A 16,892-nucleotide genomic window follows, 5' to 3' on the forward strand; every position below is an offset into this window, starting at 1 on the left:
GCGTAGTGGCGGGCGCCTGTAGTCCCAGCTACTAGGGAGGCTAAGGCAGGAGAATCACCTGAACCTGAGAGGCGGAACTTGCAATGAGCCGAGATTGCGCCACTGCACTCCAGCCTGGGTGATAGAGCGAGACTCCATCTCAAAAAAATAAAAAATAAAAAATAAAAAAACACCTCCACCTCCCAGACTCAAGCCATCCTTCCACCTCAGCCTCCAGAGGAGCTGGGACTACAGGCACACACCACCACGCCTGGCTAGTTTTTAATATTTTTGGTAGAGATGGGCTTTCACCATGTTGCCCAGGCTGGTCTCAAACCTGTGAGCTAAGTGATCTGCTCACCTTAGCCTCCCAAAGCCTAGAATTACAGGCGCGAGTCATCATGCCTGGCCTTACAGTCATTTTTGAAAGGCCACATTAGAGCTCTTCTCTGAACACTGCCAAAACCAAAGTCCTGATGCAGTTATAGGCCAATGAAAGCAATGCATCCAACATAATCTCTTCCTTCCAATCTTAAATCAGAACTGTAGCAAGAGACTCAGGCTTCCTTCTCTAAGGCACTATCTTGTGCTAGGAAATGTGGATTGCTTCTTACTATCAGTGTTACAAATCTAACAATAAAACAGGGTAGGGTGAAGAAAAATAAATGGCTTTTGAGTTTCTCCATGGCACCAGTGTCAAGGGCCACAGATAGCCTGGTGCTCACCTCCATTTTCCCTTTGAAAATGAAAGTCAATGGGAAAGTGAGGTTCAAATAAAATATCAAGTGTATGACCAGCTGAGCTGGACTACAGCTTTTCCCTGACCAAGACATTAGTATAGATCTTAGAGCCTCTGTTGTCTACATCTGTAAAAAAGGACACTCATCAAGGAAACACTATTTTATCTCCTTTTTTCCAGTCTTTTTTTTTTTTTTTTTTTTTTTTTTTTGAGACGGAGTCTCTCTGTGTCGCCCAGGCTGGAGTACAGTGGCCGGATCTCAGCTCACCGCAAGCCCCACCTCCCGGGTTTACGCCATTCTCCTGCCTCAGCCTCCCGAGTAGCTGGGACTACAGGCGCCCGCCACCTCGCCCGGCTAGTTTTTTGTATTTTTTAGTAGAGACGGGGTTTCACCGGGTTAGCCAGGATGGTCTCGATCTCCTGACCTCGTGATCCGCCCGTCTCGGCCTCCCAAAGTGCTGGGATTACAGGCTTGAGCCACCGCGCCCGGCCCTTTTTTCCAGTCTTAACAATGGGTTGGAGTATCCTAGATTATAGGCTTATGAAAAACAGATCTGTATCACTCAATAAACATATTATTAAAATTATAATCTCTTTATTATTTACATATGCTGTACTTCAGATAATTAAAATACACTGCCAAAAAAAAAAAAAAATCTGCCAAGGCCAGGTGTAGTGGCTCACGCCTGTAATTCCAGCACTTTGGGAGGCCGAGGCGGGCAGATTGCTTGAGCCTAGAAGTTTGAGACCAGCCTGGACAACATGGTGAGGCCTCTTCTCTACAAAAAATAAAAAATAAAAATGAGCAGGGTGTGGTGGCATGCGCCTTTAGTCCTAGCTACTCAGGAGACTGAGGTAGGAGGATCACTTGAGCCTGGCAGTTCCAGGCTGCAGTAAGCCATGATCACACCACTGCACTCCAGCCAGCCTGGGCAACAGAGCAAGGCCCTGTCTCAAAAAAAAAAAAAAAAAAAAAAGGCTCTGCCAAAAATAAAATCAAGTAACTACTATCTGAACTTCTATTAGGCTGCTTTAGGATTTTAGAATCAGAGAATTCTAAGATCAGAAATAATCTTGGAGGTACAGTAGTCCTCCCTAATCTGCGATTTCACTTTCTGCAGTTTCAATTACCTGAGGTAAAACAAGATATTTTGAAAGATCACATTCATATAACTTTGATTACAGTGTATTATTATTGTTTATTCATTTTATTATTATATATGTATAGCAAAAAACATAGTGTATATAAGGCTTGGTACTATCTGTAGTTTCAGGCATCCATTGGGACCCTTGGAACATATCCCTCTAGGATAAAGGAGGACTACTGTAATCTCATTCAGCCCTACTTTTATAAAAGGTTATAAATACAGAACAAAGTTAACTGACTTTGGCCAAGTTCATTTGGCAGAGCCTGTACTGGAATCTGGCCATGAAATTCTAACTAAATATACTTTTCACCACATCATGGTTGTAAAAAAAAGTTTTGATTGAAAATAATTAAAATGATTGAAGTTTTTCCTTGAATAAATTATTTGAAATGGTTAGTTGCCTGTTTTTCGTTTTGTTTTTGAGACACAGTTTTGCTCTAGTTGCCCAGGCTGGAGTGCAATAGCGCGATCTCGGCTCACTGCAACCTCTGCCTCTCGGGTTCAAGTAGCCTGCCTCAGCCTCCTGAGTAGCTGGGATTACAGGTGCCCGCCACCACATCTGGCTAATTTTTGTATTTTTAGTAGAGATGGGGTTTCACCATGTTGGCCAGGTTGGTCTCGAACTCCTGGACTCAAGTGATCCACCCGCCTCAGCCTCCCAAAGTGCTGGGATTACAGACATTAGCCACCATGCCTGGCCTAAAGGATTATTTTCAATACATTTTTAAATCCTGCACTTGATTCTGCCAGCAACCCAGTACTCAAAAAGGTATTTTGTAGACCCCAGCCTTCAAAAGGGTCCTTAGAAAGTGGAAAGTAATTTCAATATTATTCTAAGTAATGCAAAATTAGTTTAGTATGTGTTCAGAGATTCATAACATACCCCAAAACAAAAAAGACATCTGAATTGATGTTATTGATATTAGTGCCCATAATTAATAGTGTTTTGAAAAGTACCCTAATTGTCTTAATTGTGCATTTTATCTCAACTGTTTTTCACAGAGTACAAACCAATTTGGCAAAAAGCATGCTGAAAGGATATATACAAAATGTGTGATATGAACAATATGTACGTACCTTGGGAGAGCAAAGAAAGGTAAACACAACACAGACAGATTCGACTCTTAGAAGATGGGTCGGCCAGGCACGGTGGCTCACATCTGGTAATCCCAGCACTCTGGAAGGCCAAGGCGGGTGGATTACCTGAGGTCAGGAGTTCGAGACCAGCCTGGCCAACACGGTGAAACCCTGTCTCTAATAAAAATACAAAAAATTAGCTGGCTGTGGTGGTGGGTCCCTGTAATCCCAGCTACTCGATGGTCTGAGGCAGAAGAATCCCTTTAATCCAGGAGGTGGAGGTCGCAGTGAGCCAAGATTGGGCCATTGCACTCCAGCCTGGATGACAGAGTGAGACTCCGTCTCAAAAAAAAAAAAAAGAAAAGAAAAAAAGAAAAAAAAATGGGTAAAATGTGGATAGACAGAGAAGGGCATGAGTAAACACATGGAGACAGAAATAAATTTTTGACTCCTTTAAATTTCTCAAATTGTCTAGTTAAAAAAAAAAAAAAAATTTGACCCCCTACTACAAAGGTAGATGAGATCAGGGAGAGCCTGAAGACCATGATGAGAAATGGAAGTTTCCATGTCCATCCTAATTATAACAGTGATATTATTTGAGATTTCATTTCTAATTCTAAATTTCCAAAATTTTAATTTTTGACCCTATTAGCTCAGGAAGATTTGTGGAAATATTGTTCAACATTTGTTGAACTTATTCAAGTTTCAAAAAACAAGAACATTCCTTAAAGCATCTCTCTCATCAATTCTTTAAACTTTCCCATAGGGAAAGTCCACAATCTCCCTCAAACAAAATTCACTATCAGAAATATTTGCATTTAACCTGCCCCTAGTTTTAAACCAAGGTAATAACTTTTAGTGTTCATACTCGTCCATGAATTTAACAGAGCCTTCTTAGCAGACTTAGATGGTAGCACTAGCTTGTTCAATTGCATAAAATGTACATTATTCAATTTAGGAGTTTAGTGGACACAGAATTTCAAGAGGTTCTGTCTCTCAAAAATCATAATGGTTCCCGTTCATTTTCATTCCCTCATATTCTCTCTCTCTCTCCCTCTTTCCCTCTCTCTCCTAGCCATTTGATACTGTAAAATAATTGTCATCTAAGACCGTTGCAAACATCAACCACAGTAACCACATTTGCTCACTGAGTTACCACTTAGCAGGTGCAAAAAGGAAGTACTCTATTTCTCATCTCCTAAAACCAAAAGGGTTCATCTCGTACCTAATTTGTAACTTAAGGGAAAAGGATATCACGACTGATACTAACTTTCTCCTAAGTGTCAGAGGTTGCCGGCTTAACCAGACCGGAGAAGAGCAGGATCCCCGGGCCTAGCTTTGCTCAGCGGCGCAGGGAAGCATCCCCTGGAATTGGTGGGTGTCCCTCCTCACTAGTGGGCACCCGCTCGTCCATCGACCTGCCCAAACCCGACGGGACCCCGCCAGGGTCTCGGCTCGGCACCTACCCTCTCCTGCTCCCCGCCAAGAGCCAGCCACCCTCCTCGACCCCGAAGAAAGCTCGCGTGCCCTGCCGCGAGTGGAGCAGAAGGAACCCAGCGCCTCCGGCTGGCGCTGAGAGCCCCCTTCCCGCCGCTGCCCCGCCCACTGCACGGCCCCCGCCATCCTCACTGCTCTGGCAAGGCAGGCGAAGACCTGAGCCTTATCTCCGGACCCCCCCCACCCCCCAACCTCCCGCCACGCTGCTCCGCACCGACCGCGCGGCCACCGGCCTTACCTGGCCGGTTCTCGGTGAGCAAGGCTGCGCCTGCGGCTTGCGTCCAGCGCACAAACCTGTCCTCCAGCCCCTAGCCCACCGCTCCGCTCTGCCCGCCTCCCGCCGCGCGAGCCCGCCTCCTGGCTGCCATGGCGACAGTTCCCACACCCTGAGGCCGCTGATTGGTCCGGTTCGGGATTGCTGACGACGCCGATTGGCGGGAGCAGGGACACGGCCGCTCCGTGGAGCCTGGAGGCGGGCGGTGGGGAGCGCCGAGGCTATGGAGCCTGGGGGGAGGCTGAGCCAGGAGGGACGTGGCGCTCTGAGATGCGGGCTCGGGAGGCCGCGCCTCTTCCTTCCCTAGCTTTCCCGGAGAAGCCTGTGGAGCAGGACCTGGGCGGGTGAGGTGCCGTCCCGAGACCCGGGCAGAGCCCCAGGGATCGCCTGTCTCTTGGCCGCTGGCCTGCGCCTGCAGCGCCCACGCGGGTCAGAGAATGGCTGTCAGGCCCATTCTCGCCCACAGGCCTCGCTCGGCTCTGACACCCCGGTCCTCCGTCTTGGCGGGAATCTTACCGGCATTTGTAACCGCACCCACCCCCGTTATGCTGGGCCTTCGGTCACTGTGGTTGAACTGTTATTTACCCACATTTTCTCTCGTCGATTCGCAGACAGCTCTTTCCTCTGCATCCTCCCCCAGAGAACAGACATCTGCTCCAAACCTCTCATTTTAAAGTGGGGAAACTGAGGCTCAAAGATGCACATGGGTAGCTTGAGGTTTCCAGAAGCTTTTGGAGCCACAGGCTGTTTACGAAGTTTCATTCTGCCAATTAGTTTTTTTCACCTGAAAAATTGGTATCATATACCTTAGGGTTATTCACGAAGATTGAATGAGATAACATTGCCAGGAAAACAGTACAGGCCAGGCATGGTGACTCACCCTGTAATCCCAGCACTTTGGGAGGCCAAGGCAGGAGGATGGCTTGAGCTCAAAAATTTGAGACCAATCTGGACAACAGTGAGATCCCATCTCTACAATAATATTTTTTTCTTTTTTATCTTTACCACAATGATGTTTCAGTCTGAAGAAAATATTTAAAAATTTGCCAGGCGCTGTGTCACACATCTGTACTACTCAGGAGGTGGAGGCGGGAGGATCACTTGAGCTCAGAAGGCCGAAGGTGCAGTGAACCATGATCATTGTGCCACAGAGTGAGACCCTGTCTCAAACAAACAAACAAAAAACACACACACAGAGTACAGAATCTGCCACACAGTGTGTTAGCAATGAAAGCTTCTGTTATCTGGAAGTATTACCAAGCAGATTGCCTCTGTTGCACAACTGGACTCTGTGTGCCCCTAACTGTATGATTTGCGAGTTATTTAAGTGCTCTGTGCCTCCATGTCCTTGTCTGTAAAATGAGGATAATAATAGTACCCTCCTACTTACAGCATAGCAAATAAATTTAAAAAGTGACTGGCACATTGTAAATTTTCAATAAATGTTAATTAACTATTCTCAGATTAGTGGCTGAGCTGGGACTATAACTTAGGTCTCTGGATTTCAACCCAATCGTATTTATTTTTTTATTTAGAGACAGGGTCTCCCTCTGTTGCCCAGGCTGGAGTGGAGTGGCGCAATCTCAGCTCACTGCAGCCTCAACCTCGCAGGCTCAAGCAATCCTCCCACCTCAGCCTCCCAAATAGCTGAGACTACAAGCGCACACCACCACGCCTAGCTATTTTTTTGGCATTTTTGGTAGAGATGGATTTTTGCCATGTTCTCCAGGCTGGTCTCAAAGTCCTGGACTCAAGTGATCTGCCTGCCTCAGCCTCCCAAAGATTAGAGGCGTGAACTACCACACTTGGCCTCAATTATCTTTACTAACACTTCTCATCCACATACATAGATCAGTACCTCAAGGTTAAGCTCCTTTTTGAGGTTCAGGAGAAGAGGACCCTTGTCCATTTTATTTATCCTTTTTGAAGTTCAGGAGAAGACTACACTTGTCTATTTTATTTAAATCAAGATCTTAATCTATCTGCCTTATCATCATGAAAGTCTAAGAATGTTGTGGCACTACCTCAGCTGAAGGGTTAAGCGCAAAGGCAAATGTAAGGAAATAGTCATATTTGGCTCTAATGGATAAATTGAAGAGTAAAGGCACTAGAGAAGAAAGGATATTCAGGAGGATATTCAGGTTAGCGGTATAGGAAAACTAAATTTCAATTTGAAAAACAGGGGAAATTTTATTATCTAGGTATTGGTTATATATAATTAGTAACCATTGGTAGTGTCAGATCAGAAGACCATACCACATCCTAACACTACAAAACACTAGAACTAGACTGTAAACACATTGAAGGCAGGAACTATCTTGTGCATGTTTATTAGCTATTATCTAGCACAGATGAACACACAGTGCCTGAATTAGGTGTTAAAACTTAGGATAGGCCAGGCAGATAGGTGGCTCACACCTGTAATCCCAACACTTTGGGAGGCTGAGGTGGGCAGATTACTTGAGGTCAGGAGTTTGAGACCAGCCTGGCCAACATGGTGAAACTTTTCTGTCTCTACTAAAAATACTAACATGGTGAAACCCCGTCTCTGCTAAAAATAGCTAAGTGTGGTGGTGCACGCTTGTAATCCCAGCTACTTGTAAGGCTAAGGCAGGAGGATCGCTTGAATCAAGGAGGTGGAGGTTGCAATGAGCCGAGATTGCGCCACTGCACTCCAGCCTGGACAACAGAGCAAGACCCTGTCTCAAAAAAAAAGACCTGTGTTGGGCCCAGTGGCATATACCTGTAGTCTCAGATACTCAGGAGGCTGAGGCAGGAGAATAGCTGGAGACCAGTTCTGGGCTGTAATGTGCTATGACAACTGGGTGTCTGCACTGTTTGACATTAATGGGGTGAACTTGGCTGGGCACGGTGGCTCACACATGTAATCCCAGCACCTTGTGAGGTTGAAGCCGGCAGATCATCTGAGGTCAGGAGTTCAAGACCAGCCTGACTAACATGGCGAAACTCCATCTCTACTAAAAATACAAAAATTAGCCAGGCATGGTGGCAGATGCCTGTAATCCTAGACACTTGGGAGGCTGAGGAGTATGGCTTGAACCTGGGAGGCAGAGGTTGCGGTGAGCACTGTTGAGATTGCACTGTTGCACTCCAGCCTGGGTGATAAGAGTGAAACTCTGCCTCAAAACAAACAAACGAACAAACAAAAAAGTGTGAACTCCTAGGAGCAGGAGACTCATGCAGGGCAGGAAAGCACCAAAATTGAGGGTTCTTGGCTTCACCCAGGAAAGAATTCAAGGGTGAGCTGGTGGTGTTAAACAGCAACTTTTATTGAAGCAGCAGTACACGGCAGCAGCAGAGGTACTGCTCCTTGCAGAGTAGGGCTACCCTGTAGGCAGTGTGCCCAGAGCAGCAACTCAGAGGCAGTTCTGCATTCCTGTTTATACTGATTTTATTTTATTTTTATTTTTATTTATTTATTTTTTATTCTTTATTTATTTATTGAGACAGAGTCTCATGTTGTCACCCAGGCTGGAGTGCAGTGGTACAGTCTCAGCTCACTACAACCTCCACCTCCCGGGTTCAGGCGATTCTCCTGCTTCAGCCTCCTGAGTAGCTGGGATTACAGGCACCCACCACCACGCCCGGATAATTTTTGTATTTTCAGTAGAGACAGGGTTTCACCATGTTGGTCAGGCTGGTCTCAAACTCCTGACCTCAAGCAATCCACCCACCTTGGCCTCCCAAAGTGCTGGGATTCTAGGCATGAGCCACTGCATCTCGCCCTATACCCACTTGTAACTATATGCAACTTAATGGGCAGTTTATGCAGAAATTTCTAGAATGAGGGTGGTATCCTCCAGGTTGTCAGGTCATTGCCACAGAAAGGGGCCATAACTTCAGGGTGTTGCCATGGCAATGGTAAACTGACATGGCACACTGGTGGGCATGTCTTATGGGGAGGTGCTTCTGCTCCAAACCTGTTTCAGCTAGTCCTCAATTTGGTCCGGTGTCCAAGCTCTGCCTCCAGCGTTGAGTTCTGCCTCCTGCCTCAGTACCACCAGGTTTCCTAAGGAGGCGTAAACAGGTCCAGGTTGGAAACAGAGCAGGTCAGAAATTCCTTTGCTGATCAGTAGTGGGATCACGCCTGTGAATAGCCACTGTGTTTCGGCCTGGGCAACATAGCAAGACCCTGTCTTGCCTAAAGCAGTTCATTTGTGTGCACAATTTAGAAAAAGCTGCTTTTAGAACCAGATAAATTGAATGGGAGACGTTCTTTATGTTTGTCCTGGTTTCAGTCAACTAAAACCCTTTTTTCCCCCTTTTCTTTTAGAGATAGGGTCTCACTATGTTGCCCAGTTAGTCTCGGACTCGTGGCATCAAGCAGTCCTCCCACCTCAGCCTCCCAAAATGCTGGGATTACAGGCATGAGTCACTGCACCTGGCCTACGCCTGTCTCTACAAAAAGAAATTTTTTTTAATTAGCTGGGAAAGAATCCACAGACCCTTTGAAAGATGCAGCAGGCTGCAGCCTACTCTGTGAGACAGGTGAAAAACTGTAAGTTCCCAGAGTGTGAGAGGGGGAGAGTCTTCCTCCAAGCACACATTCCTACCAGGGAATCTGAAAATCTAGTCCACAGGAGAAGGCTTCAACCCTACCCAGAGCTGGAATGGATTTAGGGAGTGGCATGAAATAAATAAACGTAGAAACAGTAGTGGGAAGTGCCTTGTAGGCATTCCCAGTCTCCACTTTGAAAGGAGGGAAGCCATTCCTGACTGTATCTTACAGGGGTCCTCAGGGAAGTCAAACTCAGGGAGGGGTCACAGGGTGAAGGAAGCTCCCAACTGAATTTTATGATATAATCTGGAGTGGGGATGAACTCCCTTGAGCAGAAACCAGGGGGCAAGCGAGAAGTGTGCAGGAGACACAAGCATACATGCTGGGTGCTCAGCCTTACCAGCAGATAGGGAAGGGCATGACCTGAAAGCTGTGGTTTCAGGTCACAGTGTGCACAGACTGCCTGGATCTAAACTCGGTGCTGTTAGCAGGGCACTGAGGGAGCAAGACCAGCCTTGCCAACTGCATGGGAGCTGAGTTAGGCTTGCTGCTGCCTGCTACTCCCCACTCCCTTTGTGAACTCATGTGTGGCAGAGGCAGTTATACTCCCTTCTGGAACAAATGGAAACACATCCCACAACACTGCCAAAAGCAATCTACAGATTCCATTCAATTCCCATCAAAATACCATCATCATTCTTCACAGAACTGGAGAAAACAATCCTAAAATTCATATGGAACAAGAAAAGAGCCGCATAGCCAAAGCAAAACTAAGCAAAAAGAACAAATCTGGAGCCATCACATTACCCAACTTCAAACTCTACTACAAGACTACAGTTACCATGGTGGCCTTCGCCTGTAATCCTAGCACTTTGGGAGGCCAAGGCGGGTGGATCACCTGAGGTCAGGAGTTTGAGACCAGCCTGGCCAACATGGTGAAACCCTGTCTCTACTAAAAATACAAAAATTAGCCGGGTGTGGTGGCAGGCGCCTGTAATCCCAGCTACTTGAGAGGCTAAGGCAGGAGAATCGTTTGAACCCAGGAGGCGGAGGTTGCAGTGAGCTGAGATCGTGCCATTGCACTCTAGCCTGGGGGACAAGAGTGAGACTTTGTCTCAAAAAAAAAAAAGACTATAGCTACCAAAACAGTATGGTACTGATATAAAAACAGGAACATAGACCAGTGGAATAGAATAGAGAAAAATGGCCAGCCATAATGGCTCACACCTGTAATCCTAGCAGTTTGGGAGGCTGAGGCTGGTGGATCACTGGAGGCCGGGAGGTCAAGACCAGCCTGGCCAGCATGGTGAAACTCTATCTCTACTAAAAGTACAAAAATTAGCCGGGTGTGGTGGTGGATGCCTGTACTCCCAGCTACTGGGGAGGTTGTGGTGGGAGAACTGCTTGAACCCGAGAGGCAGAGGTTGCAGTGAGCTGAGATCACACCACTGCACTCCAGCCTGGGTGAAAGAGTGAGACCCTGCCTCAAAAAGAAAAAAGAAAAAAGAAAAAAAAGTCAAAAAACAATAGATGTTGGCATGGATGTGGTGAAAAGGGAACACTTTTACACTGCTGTTGGGAATGTAAATTAGTACCACCTCTATGGAAAACAGTATGGAGATTCCTCAAATAACTGAAAGTAGAACTACCATTCAATTCAGCAATCCCACTATTGGGTATCTACCCGAAGGGAAAGAAGTCGTCATATGAAAAAGATACTTGCACATGCATGTTTACAGCAGCACAATTCTCAAGTGCAAAGACATGGAATGAACCTAAGTGCCCAGCAACCAACAAGTGCGTAAAGAAAATGTGTTATATATACATTATGGAACACTACTGATTCATAAAACAGAACAAAATAATGTATTTTGCACCAACTTGGATGGAGCTGGAGGCCATTATTCCAAGTGAAGTAACTCAGGAATGGAAAACCAATTATCATATGTTCTCACTTATAAGTGGGAGCTAAGCTATGAGGACACAAAGGTAGAATGATGTAATAGACTTTGGGGACTCAGAAGGAAAGGTTGGGAGAAGGGTGAGGAATAAAAGACTACATATTGGGTACAGTGTATACTGCTGGAGGACTGGGTGCACTAAGATCTCAGAAATTATCACGGAAGAACTTATACATGTAACCAAAACCTACCTGCACCCCAAAAACTATTGAAATAAAACACTTTCAAAGATTAAAAAATGGCCAGGCACAGTAGCTCATGCCTATAATCCCAGCACTTTGGGAGGCCAAGGCGGGCAGATCACCTGAGGTCAGGAATTCAAGACCAGCCTGGCCAACATGGTGAAACCCTGTCTCTACTTCAAATGCAAAAAAATTAGCTGGGCATGGTAGTGCACACCTGTAGCCCCAGCTATTTGGGAGGCTGAGGCAGAATCGCTTGAACCCGGGAGGCTGAGGTTGCAGTGAGTCGAGATCATGCCACTGCACACTCCAGCCTGGGCAACAGAGTGAGACTCTGTCAAAAAAAAAAGAAAAGGAAGGGAAGCGGAGCGGAGGGGAGGGGAGGGGAGGAAAGGAAAGGAAAGAAAAGAAAGAAAAGAAAAAGAAATACCACCTCGCAGAATAAATAAAACCCCAGCATTGAAAGTCTTGCTGCTAGGAACAACGCATGCTTTGGAAGCACCACCCTTTGTGCTTTGTTGGGGGAAACCAGTTATGTGGAAGCACTTGCGGATACTCAAGAGTGTGCATGGGAAGGAACGAGTGTAACATGGGCAGGGCAGGGACCAGTGGACTTTTTGTAAGCTTTCAGCTCAATAAAATGAACCTATGTGGTAAAATAATAACAATAAGTAAAGCTAAAACTTGAAGGTTTAGCACTGACAGAGAATCTCCTGGTGGGAAAGAGGTCTAAAGAACATGGGTCGGACTCGGTGGCTCACACCTGTAATCCCAGCACTTTGGGAGGCGGAGGCAGGTGGATCAGTTGAGGTCAGGAGTTTGAAAGCAGCCTGACCAACATGGTGAAACCCCATTTCTACTAAAAATTAAAAAAAATAAAAATGAGTAGGATGTGGTGGTGCATGTCTGTAATCCCAACTACTCAGGAGGCTAAGGCAGGAGACTCGCTTGAACTCAGGACATGGAAGATGCAGTGAGCCAAGATCATGCCATTGCACTCCAGCCTGGACAAGAGAGTGAGATTCTGTCTCAAAAAAAACAAAAGCAGCAACAACAACCACAAAACCATACTCACTACCTTGTATATTCCAACTGTTCTATAATACTAATTAAGACAAAAAAAAGAAAAAAAGAACATAGTCACTACCTTGGACAAGGGAAAATACATAAGCTTTAGCATGAGAATTGAACCCCAACCCTGGCTCTACTGCTTATTACATGTGCCTGGTTTTGAGTTAGTTCCCTAACTCTAGGCCAGGTGCATTTTCTAGCAGAGTAGTTGTTCAAGTCTGGAAAGAGTGAATCTAGGAGGTATAGTGGTTAAGAGCGTGAACAATGAAACCTGTCCACCTGGATTAAAAACCCAGCTCCATTCATATTAGCTAATGGCCTCCAGCAAGTCACTTAACCCCTCTCTTTAAAGCACAGCTTTCCCACTTGTAAAATGCAGGCAACAATAGTTCAACAATAATAAGCCTCATATAGTTGTGGTAAGGATTAAATGAGTTTATATTTGTAAAGCAGAGGGTGCCCGGAGCAAAGTGCTTTATTAATGTCTAATAATATATTGGTCTCCGTTTCCCAACCTATAACCTGGGGATAATAATGCTGAACTAACTGTAAGGATTCCAGTGATACGTGTAAAGTGCTAGAAAGGTGGCCAGATGCAATGGCTTATGCCTGTAATTCCAGCACTTTGGGAGGCCGAGGCAGGCAGATCACCTGAGGTCAAGAGTTGGAGACCAGCCTGGCCAACATGGTGAAACCCGGTCTCTACTAAAAACACAAAAGTTAGCCAGGCGTGGTGGTGAGCACCTGTAGTCCCAGCTATTCAGGAGGCTGAGACAGGAGAATTGCTTGAACACGGGAGGCAGAGGTTTCAGTGAGCTGAGATCACCCCACAACACTCCAGCCTGGGCCACAAGAGCGAGACTCCATCTCAAAAAACAGAACAAAACAAAGAAACACCAAAAATAAAAAATAAAAAACCCAAAATAAATAAATAAATAAATAAATAAATAAATAAAAATAAAGTCTTAGTGAGGAGATGTCCAGTAGCTTTTATTTCTGTTCCCCACCTCGCCCCTACTTCTGCCCTGTTACCTTGGAAATCCTGGCTGATTACTGCTACCTCTGTCTTCAAGTTGTCTCTTGCTCAGCTTGGTGTAAGTAATTGATTCCTTGATTTCCTTGATTTCAAGAGATTTCTTGATTTCCTTTGGTTCAGCTGAGAAACTCAAAATGTGTTTGCTGGAGGCCAGAAGAAAATAAAAGTGAAACAACCCCAGAGAACCAGCTGACGCCAACCGACCCGTATTACATCTCTTGCTACTCTAGGGTGAAAACAATGGTTTCGAGGAGATTCTGGTTTTCTAAGACTTCAGTTCCCTTCTTACTTCCTCTTTTAGGACCCTGCAGAACATCAACTGGCCAATTAGTTACAAAATCAAATTCTTCATTGTGTTAAGAAAAGGGAAGAGGGGCTGAGTGCGGTGGCTCAAGCCTGTAATCCCAGCACTTTAGAAGGCCGAGGCGGGCAGATCAAGACCAGCCTGGCCAACATGGTGAAACTGCGTCTCTACTAAAAATACAAAGATTAGCCAGACATGGTAGCACATGCCTGTAATCCCAGCCACTTGGGAGGCTGCAGCAGGAGAATCACTTGAACCCAGAAGGCAGAGATTGCAGTGAGCCAAAATCGCACCACTGCACTCCAGCTTGGGTGACAAAAAAAAAAGGTAAGAGGGAGGGAGAATACTTACTTCCAAGAGATAGTAAGTAGTCAGAACCTAGAAAACTCAGGGTAAACTTTTCTGGGGAGCTAAGACTTACTGTTGTTGTTGTTGTTGTTTTTATTAAGGTCAAGATCAGGGATGAGCAAACAATGGCCCTTGGGTCAAATCAACCCATTACTTGCCATTACTTGTTTTTGTTGACAGTCTTATTAGAACACAGTAAATTTCAACATCTGTCCATCTTGTGTATGTGTTATCTATCGTCTCAGGCTGTTTTCACACTACAATGGCAGAGTTAAATAGTTGTGACAGAAACTGTATGGCTCTTGGCCCCTTACAGCAAAAAAAAAAAAAAAAAAAAAAAAAAATTACTAACCTCTGGACTAGATAATTCACCCAGGATCATATTTTCAGTATTCTCAGTGCAGAAATTCCTTACCTTCATCAAATCCACTAATGCATGGCTTCTCAATCTTTAATGTGCATTTAAGTCACAGCAGGAACTTATTAAAATGTAAATTCTAGCCAGAGGTCTGGTGTTGAACACCTGTAGTCCCAGCTACTTGGGAGGCTGAGGCAGGATGATCACTTGCTTGAGCCCAGAAGTTCAAGGTTACAGTGAGCTATGATCACACCAGGGCACTCCAGCCTGAGTGACACAGACTGAGACACTGTCTCTAAAAAACAAAACAAAACAAAATGTTTTAAAATGTAACCGGACATGGTGGCTCAGGCCTTTAATCCCAGCATTGTGGGAGGCTGAGGTAGGTGGATCTCTTAAGACCAGGAGTTTGACACCAGCCTGAGCAATACGGCAAAACTCGTCTCTATTGAAAGTACAAAAAATTAGCCAGGTGTGGTGGCAGACATCTGTAGTCCCAGCTACTTAGGAGGCTAAGGTGGGAGAATCACCTGAGCCTGGGGAGGTGAGGCTGCAGTGAGCTGTGATGGCACCACTGCACTCCAGCCTGGGTGACAGGAGTGAGACCCGGTCTCCAAAAAATAAAATAAATCCAAAGTCTGATTCAGTAGATCTGCAAGGAAGCCTGAAATTCTGTTTTCTGACAACCTCTGAGGGGTACCAATAAGGCTGTTTCCTGGATCCACTTGATCCCATCAATTATCTCATCATTCCTGCCCCCCCACCATTACCCAGCTTAATTACTCTGGTTAATCAGTAAAATCACTCCCATACAAATATCAACTTCCTTGCCTTTCTTTCCCTCTGCTGCTCTCACCTGACAGAAACCCAACCTTGGATGAACCCAACATATACCTTCTTCTTGTTTGTGCCATGCAGCTCTACATTGCAGGAGAAAAATCACTGGACCTATGTCTCCAAATTCACGGTCATCAATCTCAGACAGACCCTAAGTACTGCCCAGCAACTTTCTACTTTCTCTCTCCCACACCCATAATGACCATTCCATACCTTTCCTTACTCCTCAAACCTCCCATTCTTCCTTCACACTCATTTCAGAGGTGATCCTGAGTCAGCTTTGTTGAGAACCTCTTTGTATCAGTTAAGGAACTCCTGTTTTAAAGCAGGATTTCTCAACACTAATGACATTTGAGGCCGAGTAAGTCTTTGTTGTGGGGAGCTGTTCTGTGCGTTACAGGATGTTAGCAGAATCCCTGGTCTCTACTCACTAGATGCCACTAACATCCACTGCCAGTTGTCAACCAAAAATATCTCCAGACATTGCCAGAGATCCATTGAAGAGTACAATCTCCCCTGGCTGAGAACCACTGGTTTAAATAAACAGAAACCAACTCCAGCTGGAGATTTATTGAGAGGCTAGTGGAGTAACTCATAGATAGACCTTGAGTAGGATACAAATCCTAGGGGCTGGAGATCTTCAGCCTTCTTTCTGGAAGTTGTCATTAGGTTAGTTCCTTCTGTCTTTGGGTATTCCTGATTAAGTTTCAAATTCTCAGTAGGAAGAATCTAAGTCCTGTTTGGGTCAGGTGTTCACTCCTATAGCCTGGAGAATAGAGTCTGTGACTAGCATAAACCTAGGAAGAGGTATTCAACAGGAAAAAAGTAATAGCCACCATACTTCCTTTGTATTATGTATCTATATTCTGTTAAAGTGACATAAAACTGGCTACAAAGACTTCAATAAATTGGAGTTTATTTTTCTATGATAAAGAAATACATCTGTTGGAGGCAGTTTTTGCCCTGTGTTCAGCTGCTAAGTAATATCATCATAGCCTCTCTGCATTCCTCAGCTCTGACTTTTCATCTTCAAGCTTATTGCCTGAGGTTGAAAGACAGCTAGCATACTTCCTAACATCATGAGTCATGACCACATTCAGAAATAGGAAACAGGCTGGGCATGGTGACTTACCTCTGTAATTCCCGTGCTTTGAGAGGCCAAAGTGGGAAAATCACTTGAGGCCAAGAGTTCGAAACCAGCCTGAGCAACATAGCAAGACCCTATCTCTACAAAAAGAAAAAGAAAAAGAAAAAAATTAGCTGGGCATAACAGCACTTTGAGACCCCATCTCTACCAAAAAAAATAAATTAAATGCAGAAATGAGCCAGGTGTGGTGGTGTGCACTTGTAGTCCTAGTAAGGAAACTGAGGTGGGAAGATCGCTTGAGCCCAGGGGCTCAAGGTTACAGTGAGCTATGATTGGCCACTGCCCTCTGGACTGGGTGAGAAAGTGAGACCCCATCTGTACAAGAAAAAAAAAAAAGTGAGGCGGGGCCAGGCACAGTGTCTCACACCTGTAATCCCAGCACTTTGGGAGGCCAAGGTGGGCAGATCACCTGAGG

The 16,892-nt window shown here is 45.3% G+C and overlaps 1 protein-coding gene and 1 long non-coding RNA gene across 17 annotated transcripts in view; both read right to left on the bottom strand.

The window, feature by feature from the left end:
- The window catches only part of NUCB2 (nucleobindin 2), a 57,060-nt gene extending 52,286 nt beyond the window's left edge, over window positions 1-4,774 (bottom strand). For 4 of the 16 annotated variants that reach the window (XM_077963181.1, XM_077963178.1, XM_028833597.2 and 1 more), the window contains exon 1: window positions 4,679-4,774. The gene's annotated coding sequence lies outside the window, so the exon portion shown is untranslated. Of the gene's footprint in view, window positions 1-2,943; window positions 3,121-4,409; window positions 4,528-4,678 lie in introns of those variants that run through there. The other 12 variants (XM_077963182.1, XM_028833599.2, XM_015114772.3 and 9 more) reach the window with 7 other exon arrangements.
- A 525-nt stretch (window positions 4,775-5,299) lies between these two features.
- On the bottom strand, window positions 5,300-16,562 carry LOC114672316 (uncharacterized). The gene is made up of 6 exons (XR_013403979.1): window positions 16,463-16,562; window positions 14,551-14,788; window positions 13,480-13,626; window positions 8,656-8,744; window positions 5,595-5,874; window positions 5,300-5,498 (listed from the first exon to the last, which is right to left on the bottom strand). It is a non-coding gene; the product is annotated as an uncharacterized LOC114672316 (long non-coding RNA).
- Between the last annotated feature and the right edge of the window lie 330 nt (window positions 16,563-16,892).

This window comes from Macaca mulatta, chromosome 14 (assembly GCF_049350105.2).
Source record: "Macaca mulatta isolate MMU2019108-1 chromosome 14, T2T-MMU8v2.0, whole genome shotgun sequence".
NCBI lineage: Eukaryota > Metazoa > Chordata > Mammalia > Primates > Cercopithecidae > Macaca > Macaca mulatta.